Consider the following 20,909-nt stretch of genomic DNA (forward strand, 5'->3'; position numbering starts at 1 on the left):
TAGCAGTAGTGATGGAGCTGGTATCACAGGAATCATAGGTATGTATAGACTTGCTATTACAAAACGCTGGTCAGACACCCCACACTCGGGTCTCACAAAGTTTTACTATGTCATGTATAAAGGTGCAGTCAGGAGCTCACAAAATTGTTTGTTTGATATTTTGTGAAGATGGTTTTGACAGTAGAGAAAGATATACGGTCAGTTTAATTAAGAGCATGGAATCACAATGCTTTGACCTTCAGTCTATCATGACTATATTGGATATAGGACAGATTTGTGAATTTAAAATTTTGTGATTCTGTGAGATAATAGACCAAACATGTTATTGTTACGAGTTTTGTTATCCCTATGGAGGTAATGAGGTACTTACATATGTACAGTATATATGAGGGTACTATCACTTTCTCACAGCTACAAGGTAAAGGATTTCAAATGGCTTCACAGATCTACTGCATATAAGGCAGGCTTGCTTTTACTGAGCAACTACTATATAGGGTAAGTTTAATCATGTCAATCGTTTTATTGTAGAAGTTTATGTTGTCTGCCACACAACAGGTATAAAACATGATACTTATTCAGCTCAGTTTATTTATACTCTGGCTGAAATGTAAGCACATAGTGTGTGATTCTGATCGCTGGCTGAAATGTAAGCACATAGTGTGTGATTCTGATCGCTGGCTGAAATGTAAGCACATAGTGTGTGATTCTGATCGCTGGCTGAAATGTAAGCACATAGTGTGTGATTATGATCGCTGGCTGAAATGTAAGCACATAGTGTGTGATTCTGATCGCTGGCTGAAATGTAAGCACATAGTGTGTGATTCTGATCGCTGGCTGAAATGTAAGCACATAGTGTGTGATTCTGATCGCTGGCTGAAATGTAAGCACATAGTGTGTGATTATGATCGCTGGCTGAAATGTCAGCAACATAGTGTGTGATTCTGATCGCTGGCTGAAATGTAAGCCACATAGTGTGGTGATTCTGATCGCTGGCTGAAAATGTAAGCACATAGTGTGGTGATTCTGATCGCTGGCTGAAATGTAAGACACATAGTGTGTGATTCTGATCCGCTGGCTGAAATGTAGCACATAGTGTGTGATTCTGATTCGCTGGCCTGAAATGTAAGCACATAGTGTGTGATTCTGATCGCTGGCTGAAATGTAAGCACATAGTGTGTGATTCTGATCGCTGGCTGAAATGTAAGCACATAGTGTGTGATTCTGATCGCTGGCTGAAATGTAAGCACATAGTGTGTGATTCTGATCGCTGCACAATTATCAGATTTACAACAGGAGAAAGGAAATAGATTTTAAGCGATGAGTACAGATAATTAAAAAAGACAATTTCTTTATGCGATATAAAAAAAAGCATTACTAAGTGGAGTGTTGTCGCCATGGCAATGTCAGGTGATTGTCCATGACAACATGAATTGATGGTCCATTGCAGGCAAGCACTGAAATCTGATGTTGTTCAGCTTTAATTGAAATGAGGTATCAAAGTGGTCTACCACATCAAACATTAATGGACAAGTTCCTCTGCTTGTTTCCATCTCCAATACCATCAACAGGTGTGAATTGGTAAACTGATCTGCATTAATTCCATACCTGAGGGACGACTGCATGACATCATAGGTCGAGGGTCATGGGTTGATTTCATTGTTTATCATAGCAAAATGTCCATTTCTGTATTGAAAATGTGCTTAATAGAGTATTTTCAAATAGGAATCAAATCTTAGCATTCATTTTGTGATTTTGTTCAGACGCTGATTTTTTTAATATATTTTTTAGGTGTGTGTGGGAGGGGGGGGTTAATGGTTTTAATTGTCATCCCAGTTGGAAAGATTTATAAACTTACACAAATAATCTTGATAAAGTACTTTGGCAATTTTTCTTATCAAGATAAGGCACTTGGTCAAAAACGTTTCATCAATGATAATATATCTTCCTGTTATATCAGGCGACAAAGTGTGTTGGATGTTTTCTGGGGAAAAAATATATTCTCTGTGGAATGAAATGAGTAAGCCTTGTCTCATGTGTCTCATCGGAAGTTTGTAATAATGAACAGTGTTTGGACCGTAATTAGATATAAGGGATGGACAGTTGTTAGCAAACAGCCATCCAGCGATGGACCATAGCATGTATTGCTCCACTGGTGTTTTCATTTCCAACAATCTAATCATTCCAGGTCCCCTAATCAAATTGGCACTTTCTCACTGTTTTTGGACATAATGGTCTCCTCTGTGAATTTCTAAAACAGGAAAATATCAACTGCATCTAACTGTTGATGATTGGGGAAGGGATTGAAAGGGTAGGGGATTCAGAGATAGGGAGGGGATGAAGATCTCCACATTATCCTGGAAACTCATTCACCACATTGACAGTCTAAATACAGAATAGTTATGAGATTTGTAGTCAGTGAATACAGTTAGAAGTCAAGGAGTAATTGTTATTTGTGATTGTGCAGAAGGAACTGGGGAGAAATCGTTATTTGGAGTTGTAGCAAACATCGGTAGTAATTTTATTCTCATTGAAAAACGAATCAAATTCTGGAAGTCCGGAATATCTGGAGACAATTGGACCTTGAGTGACCCTTTAGCTATTGACCTTGTTTCATTGACCTTAATGAATGGACAAAGGTCACAACTATAGAGTCGGGCAGGTTTGGGAGTTTATCAAGGTTATTCCTATCTTGGAGTGGACACCATAATTCTCATGATATATTTGTCACAAAATCAATATGGTCGCCATTGGAGGCAGCTTTATAGTGATAGAAGTATGACAAGTTGATGGTGGTACAGAGTTAATGTTTCAATTATGATCTCAAGACATCGCTGATGGAAGCTAGGGTTTTGTGTACTCCTGTTGCATACACTGTGGCGGTTTTAATTAAGATTTCTATGGTTAAATCGACCCTTGGGTAGGGAGTACAGTGTTTTATATTCTAGCAGCATTTTTGTCGTTTAGAGTTAATAAAACACTGATAGTTCTTTTGGTTTACTGGGAAATCAGTCTGTACTACAGGTGTATATTTCATTTTTTTGTTTTATTGATTTTTCAGTTTTTAAAAATTCCTGATATTTTGTGGGATATGTACAGGCATGGCCTTTATGATACCACGTGTGTTAAGTCCATACACCAGACTTCTTTAAAATTTATGTTCTGAAATTCCTTTTTTTTTTTGTTTTCTTCTTCTTCTTTAATTTCATGTTTTTAAATGTTTTACATCTTAGGACTTGTTCAAATTCCACATCTATTTATAGTTTTTATACAGTATGAATTATACAATAAGATAATATTCTCTCTCCCTTTTTTATCACATTTCCAACCTTTTTTTAAAATGGGTTTCCTATAGCTGTCTTTGATGAGCATCCATTGTACTTGTATGATATTTTCATGATTTATCCAGTAACTTACATATTGTGGCTGTTTTATTGAATGCAGGCTCCCCTAATACACTATACAAAATAAACTTGAAGGGAAGCTGAATTTTTCCTCTGAACAACATTTGGTACCTACCTGGCAGCTGACAACAATCCTAGTCAGGTCAATGTTTGTCTTTATACGCATACAACTGTGATCAATTTCAAACGGGAAGGAGAGTGAATGTTGTTTGTGATTGACATCTGAAGGCCACACCTTCAATAATGTTTGGCGTGATAGTTGCAACAGCTGTCTGTAGTGCACACAGCATTATATACTAATGACTGATGAAGAAAGTTGTGAGATAGTATATTTGGATTACCAGTATTTGGATGTCTACGGTAAAGTGAGCCTCAAAGACTGATAGAGATTGGTAAGGGTAAAGTGTGACCCTCAGACTGCCCAGTCAGGTTAGGATCCCTATCAGGTAGAACCATACTGATTTGATTAAATGTCTGTTCACAACAGGTGAGGGAATCTGACATCAGTATGACCCCAGCTGACCTGAACTCCAGTGTGTCTGTAGGCAAATCAAAATAAATCATTTGGCATGGAAGGCAGGTCCACATGTTGCCACAGTAACAGAAAACCAGAAATTATTTTCATTATAAATAAAAATAAGCCACAGAGATATATAAATGTGAAGGATAGAGAAAACTGTTGTACCCCTTCCTTAAACCGTTGATGTACTGGTGGTTTACACTGTAAGTTGAGAATTCTTATAAAAAATTCATTTCAATTTTATTTCCATCTAAATTTTCATTATACTTTTATTATTTCTCATTTGAATTAAATTGAAATAAAAACACTAATTTTCTCTTTTAAATATGGATACATATTTTGCAAATCTGAAAATGTACTCTGAAGATAATGTAAACATGTATTACATACAGATTATATCAGGATGTGGAACGATAAGATGGGTCTGATATTTGACAAAATAACAGAGAGGTTTATATAATTTCCTGGGGCAGACCAAAGAAACTTTTACGAATTGTAGATGTACAAACATACTATAGATTTACTACCACTTGAGATCTGACTGGAGTTGTCCGCACTTGACTGGGAATCTTGACAGTGAACTGAGCTGTGAGAAAAGCCCTATTGTATTTCTATGTCCTTAGATATAGGTCAGATATATTTACAGGTATGACACATAGATATATAAGTATTATCTACTGTTCCATCTGCTGCTCACAACACGATGATAATGTTTGTTGATTGTCCCACACAATACTGTCTGAAGGTAACACAAACTTTTATACATCAATTGACTGTCATATTCTTATGACATCACTCAATGTATCAGAATATTTTATTCACGAAAAATAACATAACACAATTTAGTTGAAACATGTCTCAGGAATCAGTAGAATGAATTATAACTGAAATTTTTAATATTTGTACTGTATGACATTTTAATACAAAATCAATATTTTCAGGAAAAAAACCGAATGGTATCTGTTGTTTAAAACTCTGCTTTATTTACACCCAAATCTTAAATGCATTAAAACATTCAGAAGATGATTAATTCACTCCAAATCTTAAATACATTAAAAGTATAAAAATCGCCCAACATATTTAAGTACTCAATCAGTTTCAGTTACAAAGAACATAATTGGAAAGAAAGGATCTAGTCATTGACAACTTTGAGAGTTATGTGATTTTGATAAAGAATTTAAACTGAATATGTTGATCGATTCTCAACATTCCATTTGAGGAAGGAGGTCTTTATTATTGATCCTAACAATTAATTTCATTGGTGGGATGTTTGTGTTGAGGTTCTAGTTTTGTAATGGAGGGAGTTGTTGACACACCAATACATTGTACACAGCCTCAGAGCTGGATCAATATAAGTCCCTATACAGGCATACACAACTCTCAATCATCCCTATACAGGCATGCACAACTCTCAATCATCACTAATGCATCCTGGTACAAAATGTTGCAGTTGGAATTTGAGTTATTTCCCTTGTCATCCAAAAATGCCATGCAGCAATGGTCTAAGTGTAGATTTTCTGGCATGGCCATTCATTCCCAGGCTAGTAATGGCCTGGTAAAGACCACACTGTTGCTTCAGGTGTTCAGGGGCAGCCGAGGGTAATGTATTCCCCCAACAGTGATGTATGATTCGAAGCTTATATTGTTTCCTCTGCACTTGTCCATGAAGTACCCAAACAAATATATGCAGATGTTTTCACACATAACTGTGACAACACTCCATGTTTATCCACATTAAGTACCCTGACTAATGTCTCCTCCTCGGGGACAGCCTATGGGAGAATTATCTGGTCAGATCTAGCTCTCATAACAACAGAGGTACTGTTGTATTAAAATCTTTCTGGCTTTATCAGTGAAATTTGTAATATGATATCATATCTCTACCATATCTCTTCACTATAATTTCAGTTCTCTTTTGTATTTCTTTTTTTCAATAAGTTTTGAATTCTGACTTCCATATATTTCCTACAATAATGTACAGTACTTTCTTAGTGACATCAACTTCACAAGAAAATTCTTTGATAATTTTTCGGCATAGCTGTATAATTTTCTTTTGTTCCAGATATGACGCGACAGGTGGCGTTACTGGTCAAGATGTAGTATGTGATTGGTCAATGTAGCGGTACATGCAAAATGCAGACATGCATGCAGTTAAAAACGAAACAAAGTTAGGATTGAATGTTCAAATGACACATTAATAAAATCATATTCCTGATTCAAATGCAGTCTTATTATCACCAAAAATGATTCAAACTGGTATAATTTTGTTATCCGTGCTGAAACTGTGCATTCATTAATTAGTTCGTTAATTTATTTCACCAGCAGTTTTACATTATAACCACCAGCATTAAAACTATGCCGTTTATCTTTTTTAAAGATATTTCTTGTTTCACTTGTTTTATGAATGCATGTTATGAAGCTTCTTATACTAGTTGGTCAAGGTCACAGATATTTAAGGTAGAAGATTTTGTATAACTGCCTGCATTCTGCTGTTAATGGAATAATTGACAAATTGTTGATTTTTATGTGAGGAAGTGAACTGTTGACCTATTGTAGGCTTGACCTCTCACAGAGGTGTTGACTGGGCCAGGTTATACATCAGTCAGTACAGGATGGGGGACACGCCCAGGGGATAATTTAGGGCGATTTACCAAGGGTGATTTAAGGGGACAAGGGAAAGGGACAACCATACAGTAAACGGAAATTAATCAGTAAAAAGGGGACAGCCACACCTCCTAAGGAATAAGTATATATGTAACACGTGTCCATAAACTATAGGTCTTGGAACCTGTCTGGGAGATGAAGAGTACTATTTATTTTTCAGTATGGTGAGATGTTAGTACTGTGTATGTGTCCAGCTGTCACTAAAATGCCCTGTCTGATGTCAGTATTAAGGTGTCGGGGTGGAACCTAGCTAACTTCCCTCATGTTCACTGGTGTCTACCAACTCTACCAGCCATGATTCAAACAGATGTTATCAAAACTTTATGGCTGACATCTTGGTGACATCCTCAGCATTATTGTAAAGATCTATACAGATGATATTTACAGAAAAGTTGTGAGTCAGAGTTGCCCAAACTCTTGACTAATTAGATACATTCTTGTTCACATGTCTATTCCTGTAATCCGAGTCTTTAAAACTCTTTGATAATTAGATACTGGCTTGATCACATAGCTGTTCATGCTATAAAAGTCTTTAAAACTCTTTGATAATTAGCTGCAGCATGTGCTGGTAGACACACTGATCTTGGTAGAGTGTTAGACATGTTTTGGTTTGTTAATTAACTGTGTTTTGTGGTTGTTATGAACAACAAATAGACAGAATACCTGACATTGCTTTGTCACTTTTTATAATACACCCCCACTGTATTTACATGTGACCCTGCTATGTTTATAAACTCTACCACTGTAACATCCTTTCCACTTACTGAGCTATGTTCCTCACTGATTATTACGACGTTTCGGAGAAAAATAACTGCCTAAGTACCAGAAGAAGGATTGTAGTACATGTTTTTTCCATGTAATTTGTTTTTTTTAGGATGAGAATCTGTCACTCTTTTACATAAAATGACTTATTCTTGAACAAAGATATTTAAATTCCTGAACCTTTACCACAAACCAAAATAATTTTTACCACAAGCCAGAATATTTTTCATGCTCTCATATCCCGACATAGCCCACCCCTTCATTACATAGCCTCGGTATATGATGATAGCCACTTTTTGTACCACCCCTACACAGCTGCACAATGATGAAGATTATACATGGATTGTTTTACACGTAACTTATTTTAAATCTAGAAACATAAAAAATACAGAGTAAAACAGAAAAATGTGGAATACTCCCATCAGCATTTACATCCTATCAGACATGTGTTTTGTTGATGTAAAGCCACTGTACCACCCATTGAGAGCTAAACAACTACCACATCTCCGTTTGTTATTGTGCTTCGTGTTGATGATATTTTCGAGAGATTTATATTAATTGGTAGTGTGCGTTGTGAACAATTATCCTATTTTCCTAGGTTGGGGATTATTTTTTTTTACATTGCGGTGCCAGAAATCAATTTTCTTTGGATATAATGATATTACTGCAGTCCTAATTCAAAGGCTCTTAGTTTCAAGATTTCTGCAAAGTGTGTAGCATTTATTTAAAGGGTTTCTTATTAATGTATGCAAATAACAGACAAAAAGTCTTCAACGGATGCCGATAAGAATGTGTGTCATTCAGTTCAAAATGCTCACCTCGTTTGAGTGCACTTTTGAATACACCAACACAATTGTAATATTGGATTAATTATTAAATAAGGTCATTCCTTGAAATTGTTTTACTTTACAAAGATTTCCAGGAGAAATTTTAAAGGAAGGTCTTGCTGTGATTTTTTTTTATAATGGATGTTCTTTGAACGCTGAAGAGTCTCTATCAGAAAATAAGACCTTGAACAGTGAAATTTGGAAACGCTGATAGTCCACAGAGACCAGTACAATCGATACAGTAGGTTTTTAGCTGCCTGCAGTGTCCAATTTGGGAATTAAGTTTACAGAAAATGTCAGTTGGAAGAATAGTGGTGTGATCATAGATATTTCTGCCACAGACCTGTCTGTGATGGCCCCAGCTGTGATAGGACACCAGAATATCTGATCAGGCATACATCGAGGAGACTCGATCAGCAGGGTGTGGTTAGATACATGTAATGATGGTCAGGCTGCCACTCAAAATAACTAACTTTTATGCCAAACTCTTAACCTATGTTTAGTAACTCACACAAATCTTGGCAAAAAAAAAAAAGCTTAATATTTTAGAAATCGGTAATAAAAATAAAAATGCTAATTGTAGGAAATTTGAAGGTCGAAAACAGGAAGATTCAAATGAGCAGAAGTTTATAATGAAAACAAAACTTCGATTCTAGGTATTATAGTGGTGAGAACCATTTGTCTAGGTAGTGGTGGGAACCATTTGTCTAGGTAGTGATGAGAATGTCTAGGTAGTGATGAGAACCATTTGTCTAGGTAGTGGTGAGAACCATTTGTCTAGGTAGTGGTGAGAACCATTTGTCTAGGTAGTGGTGAGAACCATTTGTCTAGGTAGTGATGAGAACTGTTTGTCTAGGTAGTGATGAGAATCGTTTGTCTAGGTAGTGATGAGAATCGTTTGTCTAGGTAGTGATGAGAACCATTTGTCTAGGTAGTGATGAGAACTGTTTGTCTAGGTATTATAGTGATGAGAACCATTTGTCTAGGTAGTGATGAGAACTGTTTGTCTAGGTAGTGATGAGAACCATTTGTCTAGTTAGTGATGAGAACTGTTTGTCTAGGTAGTGATGAGAATCGTTTGTCTAGGTAGTGATGAGAATCGTTTGTCTAGGTAGTGATGAGAACTGTTTGTCTAGGTAGTGATGAGAACTGTTTGTCTAGGTAGTGATGAGAATCGTTTGTCTAGATAGTGGTGAGAACTGTTTGTCTAGGTAGTGGTGAGAATGTCTAGGTAGTGATGAGAACTGTTTGTCTAGGTAGTGATGAGAACTGTTTGTCTAGGTAGTGATGAGAATCGTTTGTCTAGGTAGTGATGAGAATCGTTTGTCTAGGTAGTGATGAGAACTGTTTGTCTAGGTAGTGATGAGAACTGTTTGTCTAGGTAGTGATGAGAACTGTTTGTCTAGGTAGTGATGAGAACTGTTTGTCTAGGTAGTGATGAGAACTGTTTGTCTAGGTAGTGATGAGAATCGTTTGTCTAGGTAGTGATGAGAATCGTTTGTCTAGGTAGTGATGAGAATCGTTTGTCTAGGTAGTGATGAGAACCATTTGTCTAGGTAGTGGTGAGAACCATTTGTCTAGGTAGTGGTGAGAACCATTTGTCTAGGTAGTGGTGAGAACCATTTGTCTAGGTAGTGGTGAGAACCATTTGTCTAGGTAGTGATGGGAACCAGTTGTCTAGGTAGTGATGAGAATCGTTTGTCTAGGTAGTGATGAGAACTGTTTGTCTAGGTAGTGGTGAGAACTGTTTGTCTAGGTAGTGATGAGAACTGTTTGTCTAGGTAGTGATGAGAGCTGTTTGTCTAGGTAGTGATGAGAACATGTTGTCTAGGTAGTGATGAGAACTGTTTGTCTAGGTAGTGATGAGAACTGTTTGTCTAGGTAGTGATGAGAACCTGTTTGTCTAGGTAGTGATGAGAACTGTTTGTCTAGGTAGTGATGAGAAACTGTTTGTCTAGGTAGTGATGAGAACTGTTTGTCTAGGTAGTGATGAGAATCGTTTGTCTAGGTAGTGATGAGAACTGTTTGTCTAGGTAGTGATGAGAACTGTTTGTCTAGGTAGTGATGAGAACTGTTTGTCTAGGTAGTGATGAGAACTGTTTGTCTAGGTAGTGATGAGAACTGTTTGTCTAGGTAGTGATGAGAACTGTTTGTCTAGGTAGTGATGAGAACTGTTGTCTAGGTAGTGATGAGAATCGTTTGTCTAGGTAGTGGTGAGAACCGTTTGTCTAGGTAGTGATGAGAACTGTTTGTCTAGGTAGTGATGAGAACCGTTTGTCTAGGTAGTGATGAGAATCGTTTGTCTAGGTAGTGATGAGAACCGTTTGTCTAGGTAGTGGTGAGAACTGTTTGTCTAGGTAGTGGTGAGAACTGTTTGTCTAGGTAGTGGTGAGAACTGTTTGTCTAGGTAGTGATGCGAATCGTTTGTCTAGGTAGTGATGAGAACTGTTTGTCTATAGTGGTGAGAACTGTTTGTCTAGGTAGTGATGAGAACTGTTTGTCTAGGTAGTGATGAGAACCGTTTGTCTAGGTAGTGGTGAGAACTGTTTGTCTAGGTATTATAGTGATGAGAATCGTTTGTTTAGGTAGTGATGAGAATCGTTTGTCTAGGTAGTGATGAGAACCATTTGTCTAGGTAGTGATGAGAACCATTTGTCTAGGTAGTGATGGGAATCGTTTGTCTAGGTAGTGATGAGAATCGTTTGTCTAGGTAGTGATGAGAATCGTTTGTCTAGGTAGTGATGAGAATCGTTTGTCTAGGTAGTGATGAGAACTGTTTGTCTAGGTAGTGATGGGAATCGTTTGTCTAGGTAGTGATGAGAATCGTTTGTCTAGGTAGTGATGAGAATCATTTGTCTATAGGTAGTGGTGAGAATTCTCCTGTAGACTTCCTTTTTATGACACTTCCTGCAATACAATACAGACCTCAGATGGGATAATACTAAATCACACATTTGTCATGAGACAGACGATCCATCTTCCTGTCCAATCAGCAACTCTGGAAAATTCTCCAAATTTTCTTTGGGGAAATGTCTGGAAAAAATCCAATATATTATAACAGAAAGAAATGCAGATTCATCAAAAGAATGCATTAGTCTATATAGGAATGGAGGAGGTGATGGCTGTTCCCGATGACTGTCTCATGCAGTTAGATACTGACTAGAATAGTCCATGATATATAGTCGACTTACTGAACCTGTCATACAGAACTGGTACTCTACTTCTCTGTCCCTGAGGTACCAAAGCTTACCTCTCTGTCCCTGAGGTACCAAAGCTTACCTCTCTGTCCCTGAGGTACCAAAGCCTACCTCTCTGTCCCTGAGGTACCAAAGCCTACCTCTCTGTCCCTGAGGTACCAAAGCCTACCTCTCTGTCCCTGAGGTACCAAAGCCTACCTCTCTGTCCCTGAGGTACCAAATCCTACCTCTCTGTCCCTGAGGTACCAAAGCCTACCTCTCTGTCCCTGAGGTACCAAAGCCTACCTCTCTGTCCCTGAGGTACCAAAGCCTACCTCTCTGTCCCTGAGGTACCAAAGCCTACCTCTCTGTCCCTGAGGTACCAAAGCCTACCTCTCTGTCCCTGAGGTACCAAAGCCTACTTCTCTGTCCCTGAGGTACCAAAGCCTACCTCTCTGTCCCTGAGGTATCAAAGCCTACCTCTCTGTCCCTGAGGTACCAAAGCTTACCTCTCTGTCCCTGAGGTATCAAAGCCTACCTCTCTGTCCCTGAGGTACCAAAGCCTACCTCTCTGTCCCTGAGGTACCAAAGCCGTCCTCTCTGTCCCTGAGGTACCAAAGCCGTCCTCTCTGTCCCTGAGGTACCAAAGCCTACCTCTCTGTCCCTGAGGTACCAAAGCCTACCTCTCTGTCCCTGAGGTACCAAAGCCTACCTCTCTGTCCCTGAGGTACCAAAGCCGTCCTCTCTGTCCCTGAGGTACCAAAGCCGTCCTCTCTGTCCCTGAGGTACCAAAGCCGTCCTCTCTGTCCCTGAGGTACCAAAGCCGCTCCACTTTATACAGACCTTCAAAAGAACGAGGTCAGATGGATACATTTCATTATTTCCTCATTTTGTATCATTGAGCCCCCATATATATCCATTTGTATTATTTGCCCCTATTACTGCGTCTAGTTGTGAAGTTGGTTTGTCTGATTAGACAATGTGATGTGAGGTACTACTAAGATGGTGACAGGGCTGTACCACACAATATTCCGATGTTTTGCCAGCTACCAGTGATGTGTTGTTATGCCCATCTGAATTCCGGCTCCATCATGGGGTGAAAAACACAGTGAAAATACTGGATAGTTATTTATTTCTACACCTTTTGCCAGACTCTGAGGCCCCGGCTGGTCACTATATACACCTATTGTTTCCAAGGCTTCCCTGTTTCGCCAACCAAAACATTCCGTGAACCAATTTTCTGGGGTAAAGTTTTGAATTACCATGAAACAAACATACATGTATTTTCATTTTGCAGCCTCTTAAATATTGAGAATCCAAATGTAACAAGGTTTAAAATCACTTGGTGATGTATACCTTACATACTTATGCTGTTGTGGAGTTGACTATACTGCTGTCTGCTTGGTGTGAGGAAGATGGTCTGTCATGGCATTACTGATGTGTGATAATGAACTGTATCTTGTATTACCTTTTGTCTGCACATCAGTGGAAGTCTCCTGACTAAATGGCAGTGTTTCACAGTCCAGATGTGATGTGGGATACATCATCCACCATATCCCCCCTCATCCCCCTTTTCCTTGTCACAATCCAAAATCCTCTGAAGAAATATGTAGGATATTAACACAGGGACCAGAGGCAGACATTTCAGTACCAGAGGAAAGGTAAATGTCTTGCACTGAGTGACATTTCATGTTTGGCAGACAAGCATCACTGTGGTTTATGTGTCTGGAATATTAAGTGGTCATAGAAGCTTATTGGTCAGTATAGACATTTTGACCATATCTTCTAATCAATTGTCATAAGACAAATAATATTGGGATACATGGTAAAGAGGATGAATATGATGTACCACTTCCTTATCTGAGTCCCTTGACATCTATGACAGATGCATTATCTAATATCATTATTTTATTTGATTTGAACATTTTCTAAAGATTAAATGATATTTCCTGTATGCGCCTAAAAGAACCGTGATGTTATCAGAATTAATTTGTTGACACATTGGAAAAGATGATGCAGAAAACAAGATTAAAAAATAAGCAACTTGTGGATGGTAGAGTCAAGCTCAGGTTTTCTACTGAGGCTGGACATCACAATGTCCCCCCATCGTCTTGATTTTCATATTATTGTTTGTAGTGTTGCTTTTACACAAGGTATTTCTTTCACAAGTTTAAAAAAGCTAGAGCTTTATCAAATTGATATCATGAAATGTGAATCCTTTCTGAAACTGTGGTGACAAATGTACTCGGGTGTACCCTTGTCAGGTGATATTATGGGATGGCTGCCACTAATGAACTGAATAGCAAGCTGACGAAGGTCTTGTTGCTGATGTTGAAATGTGTTACTAATTAATGACGAAGAAGAATCCTTTGTTTCTCTGTAGACCCTTTTTTAAGTTTGTTTATGAGGAGATCCTGACATAGAATATGACGAGATGTATAGAGAATATTCTTGTTTTCTCTTGACACCGGGGGAAAGTAAGGGGCGAAGGGAATGTTTCAGGGAGGGAGTTGACAGGACAGCTGTTGTTATAGAAAAAATACATTCTCTTTTTCTGATGTAATATCCTAGCTGACAGCTGCAACAGTAAATCTGCCCCTTTCAAGTCCCCCGGACACCCCCCTCCTATTCCTCTCAAGTCCCCCTCCACATAGCCCCCTTCCTTCCAGTCCCTCTTAAAAGTCCCCTCAGACAGCCAGCCATGACAGTTGTTATAGTACTCCACCCACTTAAGTAGCTGAGAGCCTAATACTCAAGTCATTCGGATAGGACAAACTTATCATTGGCAGAAAACTTATTAACATCAGTGGATGGTTGACAATTAAAGCTTGTAGTTTGGGCAATTTTCTAACCTTTTAAACTTGACATTAGAAAATGAACTCGGATATTTTTACTGTGGTAGATAAGTAAGTTATTACAATCTGAGGTCTGTGATTTATGATGGAGCTTTAAAATATTACATTCTTACATAATATTACATTTTTACATAATATTGCATTTCGGAGAAAGTTGTGTATTTCCTTTTCTGACAAATGTATATTGTGTTTTCTCGATGTAAAATGTTTGCCAACAAAAACCTAAAAAGATACTTTTTAAAGTAGGAAATTGAGTCATTATAGTAAAACAGATGTGACAGTTTCCTTCCGTTATACCTCGGTGTGATGACGCCTTCAGTGTTTTTCATTGAACCTCAGTTTTAAAAAGTAAAATCAAATGTACAACAGAGAACCGTGTCAGTGGCCCTGGTACTGTGAAGTAACAGACAACTTACAGTCTATGATGGGTTAAGGCGTTGATACAGTTACATGGTGTGATGGGTGGGTGTTAAGCCTATAGTATTACCTATTTAAAACAATATTTGATTGATGACAGTTGTAATGCTCCTTCCTCTAATGGTGATATGATAGAACCTCCGGAGACTTCCTCTCTGTGACATAGAAGGCTTTGTTTCTCTAGCCCCTGTTTGAAAGTCCTCTATGAAGGGATCCGATGGCCCCCAGTGTGAGGGTTTGGTGTGATGTGTGGTGATAAGGACTGTGGGGGAGAGTAATGAGGGTTCTCTTCCCAGTAAGATGAAGAAGAGGTATTGATGGTCCAGTGATGGCTCTATCTCCTCAATCTTCTCACTCTCTTAGCTACACTGTGGGTCTTTCTTTGGTCCTGAGAAGGGGGGGGGGGGGGGGGGGGGGGCTGGGGATATATGTGGTGTACCTCCCACCCCTCCCTAGTCCCACACACTGGGACTGTTACATCAGTAAACATAGATTGTTATGATAGGGAGCCCATGTTATGATTACTTTGATTAGATTTAGGTCATTTCACACCTGTATTCCCTGTGAGGGCAGTTTCTGAAAAATAATTGCTGCTGAGGCTGAAGGGTGATGACGATGTAGTGATATGATGCTGGTATTGAAGGAGCCTACTTCCTACCTATACTGTCCATACAGTAGTGAATTGATTCTGTTGAACAACAACACACAGTTGTATAATACAACACAAATTAAAATCTAAGAATTACTTAACCCACTAAGTCATCTATTCGCTCTGATCACAATTAATCTTGCCTTCGAGCCCTTGTACAATTTTATCCTATCTCTGTGTTGACAAATTCTCCTGTTCTTTTTCTTTGCTCCTTTGTCTCATTCTGTCTTCAGTTCCATTTCTTTTTTATCTCCATTCTTCTCTGTCCCCTTCTTCCATGTGTTGTCTCCATCGATGTGCCCTAAGTTACCCTCTACTACCTCTTTTTTCTGTAGCAATCTCCTCGCCATGTCTCTCCACAAAAAAAAAACACATCTTTATATATAACCTTATATCTTACACAAACCACATCCTTATATATAGCCTCATAGCTTACACATAACATATCCTTATATATAACCTCATAGCTTACACATAACACATCCTTATATATAACTTCATATCTTACACAAACCACATCCTTATATATATATAACCTCATAGCTTACACATAACCACATCCTTATATATAACTTCATAGCTTACACATAACACATCCTTATATATAACTTCATATCTTACACAAACCACATCCTTATATATATATAACCTCATAGCTTACACAAAACACATCCTTATATATAACTTCATAGCTTACACATAACACATCCTTATATATAACTTCATATCTTACACATAACACATCCTTATATATAACCTCATAGCTTACACATAACACATCCTTATATATAACCTTATATCTTACACAAACCACATCCTTATATATAACCTCATAGCTTACACAAACCACATCCTTATATATAACCTTATATCTTACACAAACCACATCCTTATATATAACCTCATAGCTTACACATAACACATCTTTATATATAACCTCATAGCTTACACAAACCACATCCTTATATATATATAACCTCATAGCTTACACAAACCACATCCTTATATATATATAACCTCATAGCTTACACAAACCACATCCTTATATATAACTTCATAGCTTACACATAACATATCCTTATATATAACCTCATAGATTACACATAACACATCCTTATATATAACTTCATAGCTTACACATAACACATCCTTATATATAACCTCATAGCTTACACACTATAATAGGCCCTCGGCATTGTTTACATATGTATTGTTATAGGGCCATGCCTTCCTGTTGTTTAAAGCCAAACATGCAGAAGATAAAAACAATGCACTCAGTGGGATCATTATCCCAGCTTCAGCAGCCAGATCTGTTATACAGCTAGGTGACGGTGGCGGTCTCCTGACCACACCATAACCCAGAGAAAATCGCCAATTATAAACTGGTGTGGGGACCCGAAAACCTCATTCGAAATTGAAAGTGGTATAGATTCAGTGGCTGTGTGTCTATCAAACCTGGAGGTCAGAGGTCAGGCTGTTGCCTCTATGATTGGTCTGTGTGTGACTAGATGCTGACTGTGCCATGTTACAGACTGTCAGTTACACTACAGCTGTATGAATGGAGAGAGTGTGTTGTAGGTATGGGATAATGAATAGCTCTCTTCTCTCCTTTACAGACTGACTGGAGGACGACCTGTAGTGTTATACCAGTGGATTATAACCAGAATGTGTTCCACTAGGATGTGATTGAATGTTTATACTGGACAGTCCCTGGACATTTACATGCAGTGGATGGTGGTCCAGGCCGTGCTCCATCTGTATAGGTGAGTGGTTAGTCTCTGTGTGTACCACAAGTATGTTACTAGTCCACTGTCATGTATACAGGGTTTACACAGACTTAAAACACTGGTCACTCACGGTTTATATACAGACTTAAAACACCGGTCACTCACGGTTTACACAGACTTAAAACACTGGTCACTCACGGTTTACACAGACTTAAAACACCGGTCACTCACCGTTTACACAGACTTAAAACACCGGTCACTCACGGTTTACACAGACTTAAAACACTGGTCACTCACGGTTTACACAGACTTAAAACACTGGTCACTCACGGTTTACACAGACTTAAAACACCGGTCACTCACGGTTTACACGGATTAAAACACTGGTCACTCACACTCTAAGGGACATAGATTGATACTAAATGTCCGATGTGGACGTAAGACCTGTGAAATAAATAAAGAAAAAAAACATAACAACTTGGGACAAACAGTATTTGTTGGTTTGTTAGGGTTAATGGATACAAAACATTTACAAAATATTTACACGCGTCAAACCTCATACAGTCTGATAAGTTGATGGAGAGCTCCGTACAGTGGACACTATATTAGGTACGTATTGTCTGTATTAGTAAATTGCATCCGTAGTGCACGATGGATTTTGACAGTGTATCAGTAAAGGTACAGGAACTGGACAAATATCACCACAGGGCGAAGAGACCTGGTATATTGTGTTCTCACAAAGGACACTGAATTCGACAGGTCTGGGTGACTGGACACTGTCCACTCTTTCAAAATATACCTAGTGATGGTTATTTGGTAGTGAACATGATGTAGAGGTCATTAGTCCAAAATACTGGACACAGTGCCCTTAATTTAGAAATATGAGAATATGGATTTATGGTCATATTTCCCCTTTAGACTGACATATTCATTTCAACAAAGAGTTGTTACTACCGTTCTGAAGGACAGTGTCCTTTCATCCCTGACAGGGGAGAGTGAATATAGACTAACATCACAGGCCTGACAGCTCTCTGAACAGCAGGTCAAGGCTGTCGGCCAGAGACATGACCAAATCTATACAAGCTTACCTCTAGAGAAATGTATAGGTAGGGTAGATATTATTACCCCCATGTAAATACTCCTGCATTATTTTAAGTTTTAGCTAGAAATATAGGAATTCATTATATTGCTTAATTACAATTTTTGCGATTGAATGAAAAGATATAAGATTATTAAATTATTAAAATCTATGATTACTGCTTGTATTTGAAATATTTTACTGCTAGCTTACAGACTTGATAAGTTGAATGATTCTGTGAGCAGAGTGTGTATGTATGAGATGTATCAATATTTTATACAGCTGTGAAAGCTCTACAGTTTGTGATCAAGAGTGTAGAATTACCCCTTGGGGACAGACCCCGATCATAACACTAGCAGGAGCAGGCTCTGTGTCAGCAATACTCTCCTAGGGACATAACAAAAACAGATATACAGACAAAACCAAACTATCATCCCAGAAATATACAGAAGGTATACAGACAAAACCAAAATATTCCTCTCATCCAGAAATATACAGACTGTCAGACCAAACCAAAATATTCCTCTCATCCAGAAATGTATAGATGTTAAGAACCAAAAAACTGATTCCAGGAACTTAAAAACATTTCCTTGAACAAAATCATTTCTATTAACCGAAGACTGAAAACATTTCTCTGAAACCAAGGACCAAATATTTCTCTGGACCAAGGGACAAAAATAGTTATTTAAAAAACATTTAAAAGTATTTGAAAATGTTTCCTTCCTGAAAATTTGAACCAATACAGCTGTCTTTTTATACAACATTGTACTATCAGGAAAGTTCTGAAGCTAAGTTCTTCAAGTAAGACAGCATTAAATTGGAGCTTCTTGTGATGAGGTGTTCATGAATACAAGGTTTGTATTTCTTTGACTTAAAAAAAGGAAACGCTTTGAGGTTGATTATCAAAAAAATCTCTGCATCCTATACATCAAAGAGAACCAAGTCGCTTTTCTGCTGTAATGCAATGTGATCTTTCGTGGAATTAAAATGTCTGAGATTCAGACATATTGGATGATTTCGCTAGCAAAGTTTCCCAACTTACCACATGCAGTCCTCCAATATTACATTGTAACTGGATGTTGAGTATGGTCCTTCTATAAATATACATGTTTCACGTCAATATACCGCTCGAAAGTTCTGTTCAATAGTCTGCGGACTATATTACAACTGGCTTAAAATTTAGATAGATATAACAAGGATGTTTACAATAAGATTTAATCTATTTTAATTAAATTCTGATGATTAATGCCGTCATTAGATTTGAAAATCATACTGATGATGTTTACTAAATTCTAAAATACATTTTAATTAAGTTTAGTTTTCAATTTCAAATTTTTGTAGTGATTAATGTTGGTTATAAAATTGGAAAATTGTTTTTTGGAAGATTTGTTACCTAATAAATCATTAAAACGATGTTTGTTTTCTATGTATTACTAGTAAACCTGTATAAAGGTGGTGAATCTTATGCTTGGAGCCAATTTTCGTCAGACTTTATCATCATTTCCGAAGTTTTTGCTCAGATTCATCAATAACTAAGCACTATACACACCTTTTGGCTTCTTGTATGATTATGTCTGCTGTGGGAAGTTGAGAAGTCTTTGAAATGGTAGCTCTTCTTTGCTGGAGGACAGATTATTTATGTACTTTGCATTGTTGTCAATTTAATGATGTACTTTCCATTTCATTTTTTCCAATCTTGATTAATTGTAAACCTTCTTGCCTGCATTTTACTATATTCACCAACTCCCAAGTGTTAATGGCGGACAAATTGTGTTAATGAGTGGAGCTATGTATAAAAACAAGATCTGAGTGGTAACATCATCAGCACCGGCCAAAGCATGTCTTAGATGTTTGTGGGGAACTGTGCAAATTGAAAATTAAATGTCTGTACAACAAGACCACAGAGGAATGATAATAACACCTTGTATCACATGCCATTCCATGGCAGAAAACACTGCATATTAATTGGCCAATTAAGATGCAGAAATGACATATCTTAATTTTTGTCTCGCCTGCAGGTTAAGTTGGGAAGGAAGAATATGGTGTCACTTTTAAAACAACAATGGCATCAACATTTCCCTTTAAGTTTTGTATTCAAGTCCATTGATGAAAAGTTTAACCAAACCTGGTGCATTGTTTAGATCACATAGAGGACATTTATATTATTTCAACCAGACCTGGAGAATATAGTTACATTATAGTATGGACATTTCAACACGTACACCCTACAGATTATGTAAATTTTATTTTTTGCTGTATTTTTGGGCTAAAAACCTTGTATTTTGAGAAATTGATATAAAATATTTAGTGCTTCTTCAGTTGACATAAAGGTTAGTATTTAGTGGAATAAATTCTACAATTATAATGGATGTAATTTCTTCTCGCTTTTCCAAAAGAGTGAATGTTTGGAATGAAAATGACAATTATTTAGGCAATTTTGCGAAATGAGTGATTTTGAAAAAAATTATATTTGCTTTGCAATGAATCAATATTAACACATGTCCATAATGAATATAGAGTGATTCCATTACTATCAAATGTAGGTTTTGGAGTTTGCTTAAAACTTACTATACTGACAAAGCAGGAGAAGCAAGTCTAATTATGTGTAATTCTTGTTTTCTTTAATGATCTACAAAATAGAAAAAATGGAATATGTTTGTATGATTTGTTATGGAAGACAATTGTGAGAGGTGTGGTTGGATTACTACTCAACACTCTGATCGAGAAGCCTATACATTTCAGTATAGACAGAATCTGTCATAGACAAGCATTTATAGACTGCTCTCTGAGAAAATAGTAAAACTGCAGAGTTCCCAAATTTCCAGATGGAATG

General features: G+C 37.5%; 1 protein-coding gene across 1 annotated transcript in view; it reads left to right on the forward strand.

The window, feature by feature from the left end:
* The window catches only part of LOC117329105 (teneurin-m-like), a 191,503-nt gene that overhangs the window by 34,455 nt on the left and 136,139 nt on the right, over window positions 1-20,909 (forward strand). Inside the window, 1 exon segment of the mRNA XM_033886835.1 lies at window positions 16,888-17,034. The gene's annotated coding sequence lies outside the window, so the exon portion shown is untranslated.

This window comes from Pecten maximus, chromosome 6 (genome assembly GCF_902652985.1).
Source record: "Pecten maximus chromosome 6, xPecMax1.1, whole genome shotgun sequence".
Lineage (NCBI taxonomy): Eukaryota > Metazoa > Mollusca > Bivalvia > Pectinida > Pectinidae > Pecten > Pecten maximus.